This window comes from Zonotrichia albicollis, chromosome 8, assembly GCF_047830755.1.
Source record: "Zonotrichia albicollis isolate bZonAlb1 chromosome 8, bZonAlb1.hap1, whole genome shotgun sequence".
Classification (NCBI taxonomy): Eukaryota; Metazoa; Chordata; class Aves; order Passeriformes; family Passerellidae; genus Zonotrichia; species Zonotrichia albicollis.
This window is the reverse complement of record NC_133826.1, coordinates 18,497,183-18,518,881: the sequence shown is the minus strand read 5'-3', so window position 1 is coordinate 18,518,881 and position 21,699 is coordinate 18,497,183. Positions and strand designations below refer to the sequence as shown.

At 41.9% G+C, this 21,699-nt stretch overlaps 1 protein-coding gene across 1 annotated transcript in view; it reads left to right on the top strand.

Moving 5' to 3' along the window:
* LOC102071098 (uncharacterized) overlaps positions 1-7,153 on the top strand; it is a 31,687-nt gene extending 24,534 nt beyond the window's left edge. Inside the window, exon 5 of the mRNA XM_074545522.1 lies at positions 2,908-7,153. The gene's annotated coding sequence lies outside the window, so the exon portion shown is untranslated. The remainder of the gene's footprint in view (positions 1-2,907) is intronic.
* The last annotated feature ends 14,546 nt before the right edge of the window (positions 7,154-21,699 follow it).

Genomic DNA, 21,699 nt, shown 5'->3' with positions numbered 1-21,699 from the left:
AAAGATAGAGGAGGAACAGGGAAGAAAGGAATGACTGGAAATAGCAGGCAAAGAGAGGAAATGGGGAGAAAGCAGAAAGGAGAGAGAAGCAGAAGGAGACAAGGGAATGAAAAGTTGCACAGTGCAGGGCTCCTGTGCCCATGGCTGCCCTAACGAGCTGCTGCTGGTCACAGGCTCTGTCTGGTGTTCATCCACCTTCAGCTGGCCCGAGGTCCATGAGGAGCATGAGTAAGCACCAGTTCCCAGCTAAATCTCAGCAGGTTTACTGTTTACCAAACCATGACAAAAGATGAAGTTATGTCCTATCTGGCCACACACTGGGCTGTTTTTATTTTTTTTTCCTAAGAGGAGAGCTAGCTGATGTTTCTTGCTACTGTCAGAAAAAAGAAAAAAGAAAGTCAGTGATTGCGATTTAGAGGAGCTAAGTATTTAAAATAAAATATACATTCATATAAAGTGATTTCATATAAAGATTCAGTGATAACCAGATGACTCAAATCAATGCATCCTCATCAAAGGCCAAAGATTATTTTGTAAGGTGTTTATACACTGTCTCTGCCCTCATTGTACCCTCTTACAGATTTACAGATGGGGGCAATGAGAACACGTGTTACTTGCTGTTGCCTTGTAAAAAGCCAAAGCCCAATAAACTTCAATATGGAGTAAACTAATAGTGTCCTTGTGAAAGGGCAACCTGAGGAGTTGTGTCCTACTACTGATAGTAAAAACAGACCTGTCACTGAGATTCAGTCTTCATAAAAAGCTAGGTTAAGATTAGATTTGAAAGAGTTTGGCTTGGCATTTCCAACCAGCTGAGAAGGAATTCTGGACTTGGGTTGGCAAGAGTTAAGAGCATATTTTCTGTAAATCTTTATTTTGTGCTTTGGAAAGACCAGTACCAGTACCAATATTTCTGATTATCAGAGAGACCTCTGGTAATCAGAAATATTGCCTACCCTCACACAAAGAGTAGAGATCTGATAAAAGCTCTGATCACAATTTGTGCTTTGCTTTCCTCATCATCAATGCAATTTTAAAGTCATGTTTAAGAGGAAGTCCATGAATAACCCATCGGGTCTGAGCACGAAGAGTTAACATCCTAGATACAGTGCTTTGTACAAACCAAAGAACATAAAGAATATTCCAGGAAAGCCATAAAGAGAGATGATGCAGTAATTGTTTCTGGGACGTTAGAAATACTGTTGTGCTTCCAAGTTGCTGAGTGAGCCTGACTGCAGTGTCTGGCTCAGGGTGACTCTGGGGATGGCACTTTCACAGATATCAGCAATGCAGGGTAGTCCCAAGCAGGTCCTGAAACTTTAACATGTGATGAGGCCAGAAGGTAGTTTGGTGCAGTGATAATGATTTATTTAATGCAACTAATGTATGTAAAGATTCATCCGAGACAGTGTGGAGTCTGCCAAGAGCACTTTCTTGGACACCACAGTGATCAATCCAGGCTGGAGGCTGAAGGCTTGAGTACAGGTCTGTGGGATCAAGCTACTAATTTTTAGTGGGTTTGAGCTGTTCTTAAATAAACTTTCATTAATTAGGGTGGCACCGTTAAGTCTACTTCCTGCTGAGCAATAGGATGAGAGAAAGAGCATCTACAACAGTAATAGTTTTGCACAAATTGATTTAATAATAATAGGATAATTATATAGGATAATAATAGTCTGGAATAATAGGAAGCTTACAGAGCTTGGATGAGGGATGAATGAGGTGGACAGAAAGAGGTAGAAATAGAGGAAGAGAGCTCAGCTGGCTGCACACAAAGGAGAAATGTGTTTTCTCTGTTTTCTCCTGTCAGCTGAAGCACACCATGTTGAACACAGGAGCAGGGAATGCTTGTGGCACACCTATGAAGCCATTCCTGACTTCGTGACCTGTTTAGTGACAGGTGAACAGCCCCTGGGTAAAGAGGGTGTGCTGCCTTTTGCACCCTTTCAATGTCTTATTCCACAACTGGGTCCCACCACAGGGTCCTTCAGGCTGTGGTTTACTGAATGGTCTGCTAAGGGGCTTAATTACAGTCTCAAATTCCCAAAGGTTTTTCTAGTCTGTCTAAAATATTTATGTCTGCAACAATTCAGACCTGTTTATGTCTCTTTTTTTGCCTGCTGGGTAAAAAGTAGTTTGGCTTTTACAATGTGTCTGTATACATGGTTTTAGTAGCTTGGATTGCTTTTATATGTTTATAATGAAAGTAACAGCCCCTTAAAAATTGGATTATTGATCATGGGAAGACAGTAGGTATTTTTAATCTTAGAGGCAAGACTACAAATAAATCAAATTATATTAAGTATTTTATTTAAAGGCATTTGATTTTATTAAAACTGCTACATCTGGTGTTTGCATAAATGGAATAATTCTGCTTGTTCATATGAGGGTTCAGAGGAAACCATGGTAGGCGTTAGTGCTTCTCACTCAGTAAAGTGCACTGATGTCAATAAGTAAAAATTAAACTCTTTCCAAATTGCAAAAAAACCCCACTGAAAGATCAAAAATTAAGGATTTGGACAGCTGTAAAATTCCCATTTCAGCTGATAAATTGTCCACAGGAGTTGTGATCTTTTTGCACAGATGCACATGATGCAATGAAAATGTAGGATACCATCATGTGCACCTATACATACATACAAAGTGTAGTTGAGCATGTGTGTGTGTGGATGTATATTTCTAAACCTAAATACCTACACCCATATTGCACTGTCATGAGGCACCAAGGGCTGCTTTTGGCCCTGCAGTCTGTGCCACTTCTGTGGATGTCCTGTCCAGTACCTGTAGCAGTCTCTCCAACTGTCCTGCTTGGAATACTGCTCTTCCCACCCTAGTGATGATGAACTGCAGCACAAACACCCTCCCTGTCCAGGTGTCTGAATCTGGGGGTTTGTTTGCATGTTTCAGATGTTTGCTCTGCCAGATTTGACCACAGGAATGTGAGGCCAGTGGGCTGAGCCTCATGAAGCAGAGAAGAGAAGCAGTTAGCCTGGAGTTTGCATCTTCCATCATTTCCAAGGGCGAGGCAGAAAACTGGTTTCTCCCTGGGAGAAGTCAACCAAAGAGGAACTGTGCCTTCAAGGAGGTGGGAATGTGTGAATGCCAATGGTCTTTGTCATTAGCCAGCTCTCTTCAAGCTGGCTGAGGAGCTGACAGGATCTGTCGATTCAATCTCGCCTTCAAAAGACAGGAACAAAATCACCACTGTAACGTTTTGGCAAAGCAAAATGTTTTGTTTGCTGGCAAGGGTTTAACTCACGTGCAGCCCTGCTGCCCTCTTAGGATGTCAAAGAAAGAGGCTTTGCAAGTCAAATGCTGCCTGCCTCACCAGTCTGTCTTACCCCAGTGATGAAGTGCTCCAGCATCAGAAGTCACCTTCTGTGTTCAGCTGAGCTCAACTGGAGTCATGCTCTCTGGCTGTGCTGTTAAGTGGCTCTGAAGATGTTACAGGTGCAGGGCCATGCTGCTGTATTTCAAGTGATCATAAAAACTCGCTGGATAAATTGAAAAGGTGTGACTTTTCATTGTAACAAGCTTGGACTGGATAAGCAACTCTGTCACTGTGCTAAGGCAGCAGATGCAGTCAGTGTTTGGAGGAAATGGTTCATGACCTGATGATGCTTTCCAAGAGATTCAATGAGGGGAAAAAAGATGCTGGAGGCTCCTCATGTCAGAGTAACACTGGTGGGACAGGCAAGGGAAGCAGAAGGATCAGACAGTGGGAGAGGATGAACAGAAAGGTGCAATGCAAGCAGAAAACCCCTTTCCCGTGCTTCAGGCTTACTCTTGAGCTCAAGATGTGGGACAAAAAGCAATAGCTTCAGGAAAAGCCCTTTCCTGAAGATCAGCAGAGCATGCCAGGAGGGTGCTGCAGCCATTGTCTCTGCAACCAAAGTGAGGAGAAAAACCACAGTCTGATGGGGTTGGGCTGCAGGGATCAAGATCTGGATCACCCTGAGAGTTGGGTTCAATGGGTCCCCAGAACCAGGGAAGGCCCTCAGGCCCTCTCCCCATATGGGGATTCACAACCAGCTGGGTCAGGGTGCCGTTGGATGCTGGGATGGACACTCCCCACAGAAGCATCACATCAAAGCTGGTCCTTAGCCAAGCAAATGTCGGTGGGCTGTTCCTGCAGTGTTTGGGTCAGTCCCAGATAGCACCTGGGCCCCGAGCTGTGACCTGAGGGTGGCCCAGTGTGGAGGGCCAGGATGCTGCCCAGGGACTGCACCCTGAGGAAGGGCAACTGTGAATCTTGGCAAAAGCCAAGCTGGTCTTCCACAAATTCTCTGGTGGTTCAGGCTAGCCAAGTTAAACATGTCCCTTACCCTGGCTTTGTCACAGCTCTGACAGAAGTCCCAGGTGTGGGTCAGAACTGCCCCTGCACAGGGCACTTGCTGGGGCAGGAAGGGTGTGCAGAGATGGAGCCTGGCGCTGCCAGGGCTTGGCCATCATGCTCCCACATGGGTGACTCACTGAGGAGCCCCTTGGGCAGCAGGTGCACACAGCTTCTGTTCCCTCTGAGCCAATCCATACAGAGGCTATGCTGGGCAGCCATGCTGGGGCCATGGCTGCTCCCTGGAAGGAGAGAGAGATCAGAGAGGGAAGAGTGTGGACTGGGAGAAGGGAGAAGGTAATAAAGGGGCTGAGGTTGATATGCTGCTGTTGTGAGCTGCATTACCTGACAGGACTTGCCCCTTGCCAAGGGTAGGTCATCTTTCCTTTGACTCAAGAGGGTGTTGGGGGGTGTGTTTGCTAGGCCCAGAAACCAGTCACTGCTGCACTGGGTCTTTACATGGTCTGTTGTGGTATGTTCTGCTGCCCTGTGATCTGCAATTTCTATTTAATTGTTTACATGAACTCAGGCTCTTGCTGTCTTGGGGGAATTTCACCTAAGTAAGCACTGGGAAGATTTACCTTTACTCAAATCATAGCACCTTTGACATAGTTTTTCTCTGTATTACTTTGTTTAGGTCCTTTTTAAAGAAGTTAATAAAGCTGGCAGCACAACTCCATTGACTCTCAGCAGAACAGCTCTCTCATTCCTGAGGTCCCTTTCATAACCAGTTATATTAGCATCCTTCGTTAGCATCCTGCTTTTCTCTTCAGCATTACCATGCAATGTGCTTTCTTTTGTAGTACCTAAAGCTTGTGAGATAACTCAGTTTGCCTCCCAGTGGGGGAGAAGGTATCTGTAATCTGTGTTTCGTGTCTTGGGTCTCTTGAAAGGACTAGAAATCCCAAATGCAGTAACTTGTGGGTTTTCTGTCTTAGAGAATTAGGATGTCTTTGCATTACTGAGCAGGCAAACAGTGAGCAGTGCTTGATCAATAAGAGGCATTGCCAGAGGTCTGCTATAGTCTGCCACAGCTGACGGTAAGTGTTGCTATAGGCTATGGAACTAGGAATATAAAATGTCAAATGACAGTAATAATTCATGCATCCTGGGACATATAAAACCAACAGCATGTCAATAGCTGTGGCATGCTCTGCAGAAAATATGCAGGATTTAGACATTGCAGGAGTCTGTTTTATTTTAAACCACACTTTCCTTGGTGAAATATAGACTTTCCCTGTTTGTTAAAAGCATTTATTTTCAGTTTCATGTTGCTACTTCTCTATTAACATTCTAAGAGCCACACAGCTCAAAAGGGGCCCTGAGATTCAAAAAGCAAAATATATGTATTTACTGAAGAAAAACACATAAAATATTTATAAAACAGAGGGTGCAATACTATTTGAGATTCATGGACCATTTCAGCATTCATAAAAGCAAATATGGTTCTAGTATTGGCTTCACCTGGAATCCGACTTTACTGGAGAGGTTACCCAGGAGGGACCTGCCTTAAAATGAAACTTATTACAGTCATTAATTTTACATGGAAAATCATTACATTTTACATGGGAAGCAGAATGTCTTGTGAAATAAGTAAGAACTTCTCCAATATTCATCTTCTTTAAAAATACTTCAGGATAATTAATATCACTTTTCTTTTACTAAAAGATATGAAGAGGATGAATTACTGCATCTGGGAGGGCACAGCAGGCATAAGAGGAAAGATTGTGTGTATCTGATACTTGTTTTCCCCTGTGCCCCTGCTGCTTGGGAGCCTAAAAGGGAAGGGTGCTGTTTTACTGGCTAAGGCTCCCACAAAAATTCTTCAGATGAAACTTTAATGAGAGAAGGGTAAAAATGTATTTGAGCAGCCCCATTCTTATACTTTCAGCTGTTTGCTCCTGAGCGCCTCAACTGTGGGTTGTCAGGCCTCAATTTCTGTAAATTTGCTTGAAAGTAGAAGGGCAAGACAGAAAAGTTGCATGTCCCTCATGATTATATGAATATAGGGCTTAATGTAAAGGTAATACTTCTAAAAGAATGTAAAATATTAACTGAAAAAAGAAAGAAGGCAAAGCTTCACAAAGAAATCCACTACGCATTATTTAAATCTCCCCCTGTGAGAGGCTGAGGATTCAAACACATACAATTGTCTGCTCTTCCATGTGACAGCAACCCCTCTGCTTTAGAGTTGCACAGTCCTGGCTCTCAGTGGTCTACTTGAGAATTTTTTTTAAAGTTATATATTAAAAAAAAAAGTCTTAAATATAATTTCCATTCTTTGAAGACCATAAAGTGATTTTGGGGCAGTGGACTGTACCTATGTAGACAGGCTCTAATAGATATTTTGGCACATCTTGCTGAAGCTAACTTGATATGGAGATGATTAAAATAAATAAAAAGCAAAATTAATCCTGCTAACTGTCTGAGACCTAAGAAAAGGGATGTCTTTGTTCTGACGAGAACATCTTGGCTCGTTCTGCTCCTTTGGCTTGGTTTGGGGAGGATGTATTTAACAGTCCTCCCATGATACTTGGCAAATATAAAGCTGTCACATTGGATCCTGCTTCTCTTTGTATTAAAAGAATGTCTATGGTGTTTATGTTATGGGAAAAAAGCACTATTTCTACTTATTGTATTTTCATTGTCTCTTTTCTTATGACTGTACTGTTTGCCAGCAGCCAAGGGGACACTTTGATGCTTGCTTCAATGCCATGGTTTATTGTGTTGCACAGTTGAGCCTATGGTTTTCCTTTCAAATCAGAGCTGGCATACTGGGTGAAAAAAAACCAAACCAAAAATAAAGCTTTTCTATAATTATGGTTATCTCATAAAGTCTGCATTTGTTACAGCTGCTGGGGTGTTGGAAATCAGTGTTTGTAAATACCTATATATTCTGATTTGTTTTCAGCCTCAGAGATGTTTTTGTCTGTCTGTGTTCCTCACCCCTGGCCATTCATGCAAGCAGCCTTCCCTACCTGCACGCCGAGCTGCACTGCCTCGGGAAGATACCAGCCTGTTACCCAGCTTATCTGCATGGTACAACTTCACCTTGTTCCCTCCTCTCACTCTGAGGGATTAGCATCCAAAGAAAACCAAATTAGTCTGGTATCAATTCAGCCAGGAAAGCGAGTGGCCAAAGCGACCAGAACGCTCCTGCAGGCAGGACTGAGTGCAGAAGGAGGCTGGCAGGGCATGCTCTTTGTGTGCTGCCCAGCTCCACCACGCTCTCTCAGAGCCCCACGGGGACGCCCTGGGTCCTGCTGGGGGGAACCAGACCCTCCTGTGCCCACAGGAAGCCTCACTTGCTGGCTCCATGCTCCATGTGGCCGTGCCAGTTAGGATGTGTACAATGCCTGCTTGGATGTGTCTGTTGCTTTTCTCCATGTGTCTTGTGGTCATCTGAGAACTGATGAGGAACCATTCTGCTTCCATTTTGCTGATGGAAAAGGAGAGCCTTTGAGAGGCTGAGTGATTTGTCCAGGATTATGCAGCAAATCAATGGGAGAAAACGGGATCAGGCCATTCCACACAGGAGTGCCTTTAACTGTCCCATGGGCTTTCTAGGGAAAGGCATGCAGGTCCCCAAAGAGGCCTCTTCCAGCAGTGTTCCTCCATTATTTCTGTCAGATTATTGCTGTGAACAGTGGAGAAATGCAAAATGTATTATTCATTTCTCCTACTCCTAAAATCAATAGCTATCAAAATACAAAAACAATTTAAATCAAAAGGCACTTATTGAGTGCAGATCCTACTAATTAGGTATGATTTCCCAACAATTTCTTAAATTATTTATCCAGGGGATGGGTGAAAGGCACTTTATATGTCCCAGAGTGAATATTATAAACCTCTTGTCATGGTACAGAAAATGTGAAATGTAGTGCAATGCAGTGTGATTTGTAACCTTGATGAACTAATGTAATATCAATAGACATCAATCTGTGCAAAAAAAAAATCTGTCTCATCATAACATCTAACAAGATATGTCAAAAGTCAATAACTTTGTGAAATGGACACGTATCAGTGAAGGTTACAGACTTTGCTGCTAGGAATCAATTAAAAATGTAATACCCACTTGCAATGGAAATTACTACCCCATCACCAAAAAGGAGGTTTACATCATGCATGGACATTTCTCATAAGGGCAGCTCCCTTTAGGCTGGCTGTTGGCTCTGTAAGCAATTCCACTGTAATAGATGGCTTTTTGGTTTTTTTTTCTTATGCTGCTATTGCTTAGTTTAGCCCCATAACCAACATGCAAAAAATATTCATGCAATATCCAGTTAAATATATTTTTAAAACCCAACAGAAAAGAGCCAATGGTTTTGAAGATTTTTGTTTAAAAATTAGAAAGCAGCTCTCTTGTTAAATGGAAGATTTACAATTTTCAGTCAATAATGTAGATCAATGTTCTTCAATTTTTAATTATAAGGATTTTTCTCAAGCTTCTTTGGATCTTAATTTTCAAACTTATACTTCCCATCCATACAGCAGATCTTAAGGCTCCACCACACCAACATTGTGTCAAGTGAAATTCTTGGTCCCATCATACAGGTGTGATATCCACTCACCAAATGCTTTCAATCAGTGATTTAAAAGAAGAGTATAAAATATATGTTTTCTCCTCAATTTTTGAAACCAATTGATAAAATATTCACTTTTTAGGCATTTTACTTTGCCAATGAAATCTGATAGTAATATCAGGGCAAGTGTAACTTTGAGGCCAAAACTAAGGATTTGAATGGGAAGGGAGGTCCTATGGCTTCAGAAACAGCAGTATGTGAGGGGCGGAAGTAAAACTATCAGAGTAATTCAGAGCTTAAACTTTTATTTTGGTGCTTTCTTGTGTAGCCTTAATGATGATCAGCTCCCAGGAAAGCCATCAGGAGCCTGAGCAAAAAGCTGCAGTGGTCCAAAGTGCCTGTGTGGTTCAGCTGCTGCAGGCAGCCCACAATTGCTCTGCAGCACTTCAGTGCAATTGTGCAACCTGGGATTCAAGGCAGAGCCATAACTCAGAATTTCATGGCATTTTAAAGCACAAGTCAGAATTTTAATGGTATTTCAACCTTCCTTATTAGTTGCACAATAAGTGTCTTTCAGCCAGTGTTCTGCAAATTCCTTCCTGGTGGTCTGCAAAAGACACGGCTTGAAAGCCAGAGCAGTGGAGGTGAATGCTGGGAGTGTGGAAATGGATCTTGAATTGATGGGAGGAATAAGGGATTCTGAAAAAGCACTGCAATAAGATGGCACGGGATAATAAGGGTAGTAGCGAAAAGTTTAAAAAAGCATGCCATGATTAAATTGGATATATAGGATAAATTCAACTTCAGTTACTCAGCTATCCTGCTTGTATTTTTGTTGGTTTTAATTAATGAAAATTTCTCTGGCAGGTATGAAAGCAAAGTTCAATCTCAGAGTGTTTGAATTAGAACTCCTAGTTGCATCAAGTGAAACAGGCAATGCTACATTTAATGTTTTGCATTTTCTCATTCCATTTAAATGTGAATGAGTATCTGAAAGGAATATCCAACATTGCAGATACTGTTTAGTGATATATTCTTCTTATATTCTTTTCTTCTGTCTAATGCTTTTCATACATGCTTAAAAAGTGTGCGATTGTCTGTCTGACTGTATATTAGTGACTGCAAAGGTTACCTAAATTGAGACCATGGACTAATTTTATTTCAAATGCGGAGTAGAAGCACATCTGTTTCAAACAGATTTGTGAAATGCCTTTTGTGAGTTCAAATCACATACAGTAATGACCACTTAAGTGAGCTCCTACACACACAACAACTCATTTGCAACAGTGCTAACAAATGTATCTATAAAATGTCATTTGCATTTTGGAGTTCTGAAATAGGCTCGTCCTCTCCATTGCCCTGGAAAATTCAGCCCTCTGTTACTGTGTAGGAGATACTAAAGAAAAGCATGTGTTCTTCCTCATAGAGGATGTGTTAGCTACTGTATAACTGTACTTGATAGATATTTCATATTTTGCTTGGGTCTCCCTGTGAGAGAGGCGTAACATTTTTGAGTTGTTAACTAACACTGTTTTCTAGCCATGAATTGTTATGATTATATAAGATTATGAATATAATTGAGGTAATAAAACCAAAGCAAACAGTCTAGATTATATCTCTGGATTGTATTCATAGGTCAGAAGTGTGTGGTTTTGCTGAATATGACATTGATTTCAGAAGAGAATCGTTTGGAAATGATCACACCAGCTGAGGGGCTATACCTTAACTATGAGCCTACATCAAACACCTCACTTTGCCTTTTTCCACAGATTTCCTTTCCAAAGATAAAGGTGTGTACAGCCTCCAGCTATCTACAGTGGGCAAACTGAAAGTAAACAAATAGAAATGTGTTCATGCAACAAATTTCCACTGTAAATGATTTTGTTTTAAACTGTGGAAGGATCAAAGAAAAGCTTTGCAGAACAGCTTCTCCATCATGGAGCTGGGGTGGCAGAGGATTGCAGTAGTCCTGCCTGGCCTCTGCTGAGATGCAATCTGTCCTGCACTTGTCCTGTGAAGCAGGAAAGTGTTATTATATTTAATTTTAAGACAGAAAGCTAAGATATGGACAGAAACCATGGAACTTGTCTGCACACCTAAGGGAACACTGTGGAAGCTGAGGAGTTGAAGAAAGCTGTGTGGAGGGCACAGCTAATAACCTAAACCATTAGACCATTCTCACAAAATCTGTGTTGCCAAATCTGTTGCCACTGAAATCTGAAATCAAAAATTAGCAGCCAAGAACATCATGCTAATTAATTGCCTCAGGAGGACACAATTTCCAAGATCTAATGAAAGATGGAATCCAGCTTCCATATGTCCCATTTGATAGCCCAAGAAAACACGCACACATTTTTCAAAGAAACAGTGACAAATGTCCAAGTACTTGTTTCTCAGCTGAATAAAACTAATCACCAGGCCCAGGGATAGAAATGGCTGCTCATCAGCACCTAGCCTGAAAAGCCAGCCCAGGATGTTGCTGACAAACCATTTTCCTTCAGAATGTTGAAGGCAGCTTCAGAAGGTGACAGCTGAGCACCAGAGCACCTCTGTTCTGCCCACAGAACAGCATTACTCCTGCCTTGTCATGGTGCTAGTTTATTTTAAAAAATAATAGTTAGGAACAAAAAAAGTTAGCGTGTCACATTCTTGACAAAACAGTGGGGAGAAGGCAGAGGTATCAGTAGTCACAGATATGTGCCAGGGCTGCCTTGCAGTGCTATAAGCTTGTCCTTGCTTGAACTTGACATTCCTGTAGATGGGATGTCTGTGCCAGAATGGCATTGGTGCACAGCCCCAGGAACACAGTGGGGGCTGGAGAGCCTCAGCCCTCCCAGAGAGGCAGGCCTGCCCGGCTGTGGAAGCAGAGCCCCACTGGGAATGTCCTAGCTCTGTGTGCCTCTGAGGCATACGGAATTGTTCAGCCGGCTTAAAGACATAATGTTTCTTTTAAATATTTATTGTTTGAAGGATTCTTACATGCATGAGAAGATCTGCACTATGTAAAGACCACATGCTGTTGTGGCTGCACTCACAGTCTGCCACGTTTCAGGTGATGCAGGAGTCACCTCTGTGCATCCTGCTGCCACTCCTGCTTGGCTGGTGTGAGGTGTTTCACACAATGCCCAGGTTTGGTTGGACAGAGTTGGATGATCAGCTTGTTGTAGCAGACCTGACATGAGGCACAAACATCTTTTGCTTGCCACAGCAACAGCCCCAACCTGAGTGCCATGCTCAGAGGAAGGTCGGGAATGTGTTGGTGCCCAGCGAGCAGCCTGGCAGGCCCAGTGCAAACAGGGGAGGAACACAGCTATAGAGCAGGGCTGTGACAGGCCTAGGTGTCCAATCCACATAAACACCATTAGTATTTGCTAAGGGGTCAATTCTTGGAAGCATACAACATTTTCACTTTCCTCTTTCACCCTTTACATATGATTCATGTGCAACTTCTAATCTAAAAAGAGTATCTCGACACTCTGTTTAGTAAAAATGGGTATGAGGAAAACAGTACAAATTGCACAGCAAATTTTCACTCTAAATGTTGAAGAAAATATATTTTATTCTGTCTATCCTGAGGAGATTAAAGAAAAAAATAAGAAGGTTCAAGGTAAGTAATTGTAGCACACCATCTATTGTGTATTTCCTCCAGTTGTACAGAATAATGGCATTTCTGAACTTCAGTAACTTCTACCACACAAAGGCACAGCATTTTGACAGGACTCAATAAATAATTTAAAATCATAAGGACCATTATGCAGCCTGTGTGATAAAGTTAGGGACAGGGTATTTTTCTGCAACTGGTTTTCAATTTCCCTCTAGATTTTAGGTGACATAAAGCTCAAAAGGAGCTCCTAGTGCTTACTCTCTCAGAGATGAGATCAACACTTATGAGGACATGTTTTGATGACACAGCTCAGAAAATTGAAGGGATTATTATTATGGAAGGACCAAGGTGATAAGTACTGTGTTATATATGAATAACTGTCAGTCAGACAAGCCAAGAAAGGTCATAATCCATTATATTAATGTCATAAATGTTATCATAAACTGACATCAGGAGGGTAAACTGGGATTCTTGCACTTTTTTAAGTGCTGCTGTTCTTAAATGACACTGTCCTGGAAAGACATGTTGATACTAATTTTGCTCTCACAATAAAAGACTGTAAAGATTTTCAGCAAAACAGAAGTAGTATTTTACATTTTTGGGGGGGTTTTTAAACTTTTTTTTTAAAGAAACTGACTGAATTATCACAACAGTATCCAAGATACTATGAACAGATGGGAGAGGAGAGACCCAATAATTTCTGAATATTTACTGTCCCCCTTTGCTTTATTTGGACTGTAACTTTCACTGTAACTAAAACACCCTCTGGGGGCCACTCTAACTGAGGATAAGAGAAACAAGAAGGCAGAGGTGGAAGCTCCTGTCCTGGCTGCTGACTGCCCCAAGTCAGAACTGCACCTTGCTGTAATTCACTCCCTTGACATTAGTATTTTTCCCATATCAGATATGAACTGTGATGATACTCAGGAATGTATGACAGTGAAAAAAGACAATTTTATGTCTTTTGTGTTGCTGAGCATTTTGATGCCCACAGAGAGCAGGCAGCTCAGTGAATGTTACCAGTGCATGGCTCCTCTGAATTACCCTGGGCTCCCAGAGGAGGATCCCCAGGGATTTAAATGAGACTTTGTTCTTGCCAGCACCACTGGGTGCTCCATCCATTGCTGACCAGTTATGAGCCAGCAGTAAATTACTGACACCTATTAAAGCTGCCCCAGAACAGGCTCCCAGGTGAGAGTAAGGGAGGTGAACTCTGAGCCCATGCAAAACCAAGGCCTTGTGTCCACATTCACTAACATTGCAAATTCTATAAACAAACGGTGTAATGCTGAAATGTGGGTGCATCAGGGGTGAACCAGCTGGACCCCTCATTTCCAGCTTTGGGGAGAACGCCATGGTAAACTCCAGAAATGCAAGAGGAATTTAAGGTGAGTTTTCACATCCCACAGAATCCAAAAGAGAAAAGCAGGGTAAGTACTTCTGGAAGGTGCCATGCTGTATTTAGTGACCACATCAGATCAGAGCTGTGGTTTTATGTCAGAAGTTAGAATGCAAGGTGTCCAGCAGCCTCCAGCAGATGTATGGCTGTGGTTGCACTGACGTGGGCAGGAGGCAGCCACTGGTGAGTCACTGCAGCCCTTCCTGCAGGAGCTGCTGGCTGCAGGAGGCATCCACTGATGGACAGGGCCTTGCAAAAATCACCCATCTGGTCTAGCATCTACAATCCACAAATAAGCATGTTTGTACCATGCAGGTAAAATGTTCGGGGTGAAACCAATGTGGGCTAACTTGAATTGTATAAATAACTGCAAATCATTACTTCAAATGAGAGCATAATGTCTGGAACCACAGGCAGGAAAATACATTTACAGACTATCAAATTATCTTGGGTTAATAGTGTAATGCTTTTCACTGCTGTACTTTGTGTTCTTATAGATGAGCAAAGAATACTACAGCTGGAAAAGGCTCTGAATTTCAAAGAGAAGAGATTTCAGAAGTAGAGTGCTTCCACATAAGAGACTGCCATTTCTGTTATTTTAGGGGAACATTAGAAAACCCCTGGCAAACAAAAAAAGTTATTTTTTATCACTTGGAACTACACAGAATAGCATCTGATGATAAACAAACCTTTAGAAAATTTGTGTTTTATAATATAACCTGCAAAGTGCTTCCTTGTTCATATGAGGTTACTTATCCCTGTGATTGCAACAAAATGCTTTTGATCAAATGTGTTTTCAGAACTGGCACAACCAAATCAAGCAGCTAAGCTGCTATATCAGTTTGCATGCACAAGTGCTGTTTGAGTATAGAATTTTTGGAGCACATTTTTAGAGAAAACAGAGTGCCCTTTGAAATCTTGGAACTAAAGCTGTATAAATGCCCTAATGCTGTTTATGATGTCTGTGGAAATACATGACACTCAAAGTGCTTTTAGGATGCTCCAAAGTATATCAAAGAGCATTAACTTCAGCACAGCTGGGAATGTCCCCAGCTTCACTTATGAATGCATGTTTCTTATAGCCTGTATATTAACTATAGCTACATACAAGGCCACACTTAATATAGCCTTGCTCATTGAGAATAATCCACAGAGTAAGCCTATTAGGTAAGGTTTAGCATCTACATTTTTCTGCTCACATCTGCTTGCCTGACATATATAATCTGCCTGGATGTCACAGTTTACATCCTATTTTCATTGGACGATAATGGAACTTGATCAGTGTCTTCATCTCCTTCTCTGCAGCTCCAAGAAATATTTCTGCTTGTCAGCTCCCCCTTAGCAGGACTCTCCGGTGTGACCCTTAGCCAGGTCCTTTATTAAAGGGTAGTGCATGCAAGGCTTGCAGGCACCTGTGCCATTTATCATTGTGCAAAATGTGTGCAGAAAGTGCTACTTACATGACAGTAAGGAAATAAAAAAGTGATATAGCAATTTCCTAACCTGAATTTTCTCTACTTCCTTTTCTCTCACAAAGGTCTGGCATATCACCATTTTAGTAGCAATAAGTCAGTATTTGCTTTCTGAAGACTTATGTTTCTGCTGAAGTCTTATGAAACTGAACTGTAGGCACCTCAGTAATTTTAGAACAGCTTAGTCTGAGAGGTAAATTAAAATTAGGGAAAATTAGACCATTTTTAATGAGATGGTTATTACACTGAATAATGATGATTATTGCTTCTGCTTAATAAAACTGTCAGCCAGTGCAAAATATATATTAAGGGAAATTACATTACATTATATTTCTATCAAGTTGGAAATTTGGTGTGTTGCTTTCCAAAAAACCATGGAAATAATGAAATATTAGACAGGGCTTCCTTTTCCAAATAGGATCAAACATGGAGTTTTCAGAAGCAGCCCTTTAAAGCCCTGATATAAAGCCTATTAAATCTAATGTTTTGAAGATTTCTGCTGACTTCTGTGCCATGTAGATCAGGACTTGACTGAAGTGAGCAGTGTTCCCCCTGTTGTCTCTACTAAATACCCAGACAACAGCACATGGTGAGTGCACACTGAGCTCAGTGCTTGCTGGCACATTTCCTTTTCTCTTCTGATTAACCTGGCAAATTAGGAGATGGACTGCATAGGGTGAGACACACTGATATTCCCCAGGTGAAAACAAAGAGGAATATTACCTATTATCTGTTATAATAGATGTAAAAATTAAATCCTGCTGTGGAAGCTCCAGACACTTAGAGGTGAGGCACTTCCCCAGAAGCCTGTCCAGAGACATAAATGACTGGGAAATTTGAGTGCTCATCATTTTTTGTTTAAAAGTAGGCCCAGTATGAAAGCAAGAGCTGCTGTCCTGAGGAATGGGAGCTGGGGTGGCTCTCTCCTCTGTGCTGGGAGTCCACATGACAGTAAACTGCCAAATGGACAAAGAAGGGAGGTGGGAAGTGAAGTGTGCATTCCTACTACCAGCCCTTCTCTGTGTAGGGTTCAATCTAAAAGGATAAGTTTTTGTGGAATAATTTTATATAAACTAAGCCACACTTTTCTTACAGAAAGGTGTTTATTGCAGCTGCAGTAGCAGTAAATTTTACAGATTCTGAGAGAGATCAAATAAGCAGCAAAAACTGCATGACTCAATACATGCCTATGCCAACTGAACCAGTGAACCAGGGCACAGAGGTGAGCAAGTCTTTCTGTGGTGTGTGTTAAAAACTGGATAAACAGAGAGTTACCATATAATTTTATTTTTTGAGAGCACTATTCCTCATACAAAGAGCAATGTATTATCTTAAATGAGGATGATAACATGATTAGTAAGTCACAGCACATGTGTTTCTTAGGTTTTCATCATACTTTGAAACGTTTACAAATCAACAAGATTTCTTATTTTATGAAGCCCATTTTGTAGAGTTCCATAAAACAGGTTCAACAGTCACAATTTCATTACCATTATATTGTTGCCATGGTAATGTGGCACCAATTCAATGGATGGGCTTTTCATCCTGGGCTTATAGAATTGCTCTTCCTGTCAAAAATACATCTATATGGAAACAGCAAACAGACCTTACCACTGGAGTACGAGCACAAAATGTCACATGCTAATTTGGCTGGGAATGTATCATGTTACTGGCAGCAGACCCAGAAATCATCAGAAACATGGTAGAAGTTACTCAGCACCATACACAATAGCAAAGCCACACTTCAAAATTAAGAAAGTTACACACATTCATTGGTGCAGTATCTGAATGTACTATTGCAAAAGCCCTTGGTTCTACTGTGTTCGTTCTCTGAAATCCTGTCAGGAGGGCACAGTGCAACTGGGAATATTGGAGGAAACAAAAGCAGGAACACACTAAAGAATAAGATATGAGCTAAAGGTGTGTTGGTCCTTCTCCCATTTAGGTGTTCTGCAGCATGTTCTGGGCTAATTGCTGCCAAATGCAACACCTTGTTTCTCTGGTCTATAAAATTGGGATAATGCCCCCTCTGCCCCTGTGCAGAGTACCTGGTGTATACCAGATTGTGAGTGATGGCTGGTATTGCTAAACACTGTCGTTAAGTAAAGTAGAAATGCATTTAACAGCTCCAGGAAAATGCACTGCACAGATCTACAATTTGAGAAATGTCACTGAGAGGACCTGGACTCACCCAGGGAAATGCAGAAGAGATGACAGACTGAGCAGGTAACAGTACATATGAACTTATGGAAGAAGGATACTCACATAATTAAAAAATCATGACAGTTCATAGGTTTTTAAAAATAAATATTGCAGGCTGCAGGAGAAGTATCGACAGCAATCTGAGCAAGGAATACAATATAAGAAATAATACAATGTAAGGCAACAGCAGGGTGGCTTGTTTATAATATGTTAAAACACTTTCTTGTGTATTTGCACTGGTATTTCTTATTTACACAGGAAAAGTCTTTTACCATCCTGACACATGATGTTCAGTCTATCATTCCTTAGCTTAATCATGTTGTGTCCTTTGTAGCAGCAAGGGTAAACTACAGACAGGAGAGTATTCAGTATAATGAAAGATGTGTTCCACTTTACATGATAAGTTTTTTCTGATTTACAAAAGCAGTATCTTCTCCAGCTGAGTGAGGAAAGAGAGACCTTAACTTGCAGATAAAAAAACTCAGAGAATAGGCTTCTCCTCCATTAGAATCCTATTGTTCACACACAAAAAGATAACTGTTGTTACCACTATTATCTATTTATTTACTTTTACCATGATATAGCCACAGGACCCCACTGAGACTGGGACCTACTTGCCTAAGCACAGCAAAACCCCAGAGGGCTGCAGTCTCTCCTTCAGACAGTTTATAAGCCACAGGAGAGGAAAGAAAGAGAGAGGGAGGGACAGCTTAAGTGACTGTCTAGGTCAGAGGAGAAGTCAGTGGCAGAGGCAGCACGGATCTCCAGTCCCTGAACCCTCCATTGGGAGGCGTGTCCTGGTGGGTGAAGGACGTATTTGGAGATATCCTCCACCAGATTCTGAGTATTCACATCTAACTCATACACAGAGCCATGCTCCATGCTTTACCCCCTAATTTCAGTGGCTGCATCTGTGCTGCTGAGCAGGGGTGGCCTGAGGCAAAGCTTGCAGTCAGCTGTGAAGCCCACCCCTATTACCTATTGAACACCTTCAGGCTGGCTCCAGGGCAACCCTGTTAATCCTCTCAGGGACAAAGACTCAGGAATACCCTGTGTTTTTTTAGCATGTTCAAGGGCACCAGGGTCAGGGTATCTGCCACAGAAATATTAATGGGTTTCAACACCACAACTGAAGCAATAGGGATCAGGCTTTCTTTTTTTGGAGAAGGGACTTCCCAATCCAAGCTTGAACAGATGGAGGGAGGGGGAAAAAACCAGGAGATTTTGGTCACAAGAACAAGAAGTCAGTTTACATCAGAATTTGAAAGCTTTGATCAGATATGATGTCTTAGATTAGGAAAGCATTAGCTTGGAATTTTTCTTGCTTTCTCCTCTCCTATTCTCTCTCAAATCCATATAAAGCAAACACTTTAGACTCTCGGTGAAGAGACATTCATCTTCTGCTCGGTAAATACCTCCCTGTGCTGTGTGATGCCTGCTGACTTTACTGCTGTTGCAGCCTTTAAAAATGCTTCCAGGGAATCTCATTCCATTTTAACTTTCTTTTTTTTTTTTTTTATTAAGGAATCCAAAGAGAGTTTATAATAATCCCAGATTAACTTTTTAATAAAAACTGCAAATAATAAGCTAGCATAGATTTGATCTCATATATATATCTGATAAAAATTCGGATCTGTAGTAAAATTTGTTAGCCAGGAGTCTGTTGTCATCATATTAATGAATATAAAAGCTGGCAGCTTCAAAATGGCAATATTACAGTAAGCCTACTTTTTTTATAATGGTTTTGCATTGTGCATTCAGTATTGATGAAGATTAAGATTTAGCATGCAGAAGTAATATCCATTATGATGGGATTGTCCACAGTGAATTGAGTAGGACATTTGCTTAATTAAAAGTATTTATCTTAGATGATTTAAGACATATGTCCTACTGCTGAACTGATGATGTAAATTGGTTTCTTATAATCAGTTCACCACCGATGACTCCTTATACTAAATAGAAGAAGAAAAAGGTAAGAGAAGAGTCCGAGGAAAATTATAGATGCCACTACCAGAGAATTTAAAAGAACTTTAGAAATAATGTTTAACTAACCCTATGCCATGAGCAGGAAATATACATAATCACACCCCTAATGAAGAGATCTCATAGAGCCCTAAAAGGCTGAACTTCGAGCAGAAAGTTTGGAGATGAAGACATGAACACATACCCAGATACCCAGATTCCCACTCCCACCCACTGCAGCTGTGCCTCAGAGGAGTTGGGAGGGCAGAGCCTGGGGATGGGAGGTGGCACAGAGCCCGTGGTGGCTCTGTGACACGGTGTGGGTGTCCTGCAGGGCCTGGGCAGGGCTTTCCCAGGCTTTGGGCACGGCTGGGAGCTGAACTGCAGGGGCTGGCAAACTGGGGCAGAAGGGAGGGCAAGGCAGAATGCCAGGGAGGGCAGGGACCAGTGGGATCTGCTCCTCAGGGTGGTTTTAAGTGTGTTTATAAAGACGTACAGAATGGTTTAATCTCTTATACAAATATGCTTTTAAGGGAGAACCCCAATGGGTGGAATGTTTCAACCTCTCTCAATTTTACAGCCCTACAGCCCAAGGTTCCTGGACTAGCCCACCTTCCTTCCTGCCTCGCCAAATGACTCATGGGAAGCTGTTGATCTTCAGTCTATGGAGACAATCTAACATCAGCAGCTTTCTGGGGGGCAGCTACAAGGTAGGGCCACATCCAACTCCTTCGAGCCCTCCCACCAGCTCAGGTGTGCTACTGACAGGAAAAGCTCGTGACTCCCGCTCCAGAGAGCTACTTGTCTGCTTCCTGGAAACCCTGCAAAGCTGCCCCTGAGACAACTGGGCCTTCCATCAGCCAGACACACCAATCACTCACTAAATAGTTTTGGCTGAGGTTGTTGGACAAAATCTTCATAGATAGAGCCAAGAGGACAGGCAAGAAATATTTATCTTCTCTGTGCCACATGTTGTTTTTTCATAATTTCTTCTTTTCTCCTTTTTACACTCCAGGCATTTTTTTCTTTCTACATAGGCTAATAGGAAGAAATACTGTGGCTTACTCCAGTAATTTAATTTATTTGTTTTAATTCTAATTATGAGCATTCAAATAGCAACTGCCATTTGTTGATATATGTTACACTTCTGAAACACTAGAAAAAATATCTGATCTATTCTCTGTTAATGCCTAGGTGACATTTTAGGAACAGGAACCACCTGGGAAGGGCATGTGCAGGATGGGAGCTGTCAGTGGAGTGCATGGCCGTGAATCTGGTTTTGATCTGTCCCTGTGATTTTCCAGGTGAGCCTCGGACTCTGCCTACGGTCTGTGCTCCCAGATGGCAGTCCCGTGATGGCAGATGGAGGGACATCCTGGCACTGCACGGGGCCTTTGCTGCTCCCAGAGCTGCCACACGCCATGGGACCCCAGCTGCTGGCTGCCTGACCCAGCTGGACTGCTGCTGGAGATGTGCTGGGGCTGGCTCAGCCCTGCTTGCTGCTGCCTGTCTGCCTCATTCTTCTGAGTATGCCCCAGCCCGCTCCTGCCCTGTTGTGCCGCTGCGCCCAGGCTGTGTTGAGTTTTCAATTATCACAATATACTGTGCAGATGCTATGCAAAACAGCCAGTGAGGCTGAGCACACTGAACTCAGGAGAAATAAAAGTACTGCTATGATACCAGGAGGCTGATTGGAACCACAAGATACCAGTGTTGTATCCTGTGGCTTTTATGTTGGTAGATGTAGATTTCAGCCATTAGAGTCTAGCTACCCAACAGATAGCAACTAGAGGAAATGGATTTGGGTATCTTCACTTGTGAGTAACTGATCCACATTTGCCAATAAATGCAGAACCTGGTAAACTGCAGAAGAAAGAAAACATTTGAGATACCTGCAAATACATCCAGGCATGTACTGTGGGGTAGCATCTAACTGTGTGCAACTTAAACTCCCTGAACACAAAATACACTTAAAGTGGTACATCAAGAGAGCTCTGACTTCAGAGAAACAATGTGTGGTTACTTGTCAACTCCAAATTCAGGCAAGCAAATAACCAGCAAGGGTAGATCTCAACTTCTCTATTTGTACATGCAGTAACAAGCTCCCAGATGATAATGATATTGTGATATCTATGTGGGGGTAAAAGACTATGACAAAAGAGAAAGAAATAAGCAATAAATACAATAATGTCAAAATTTCCTGT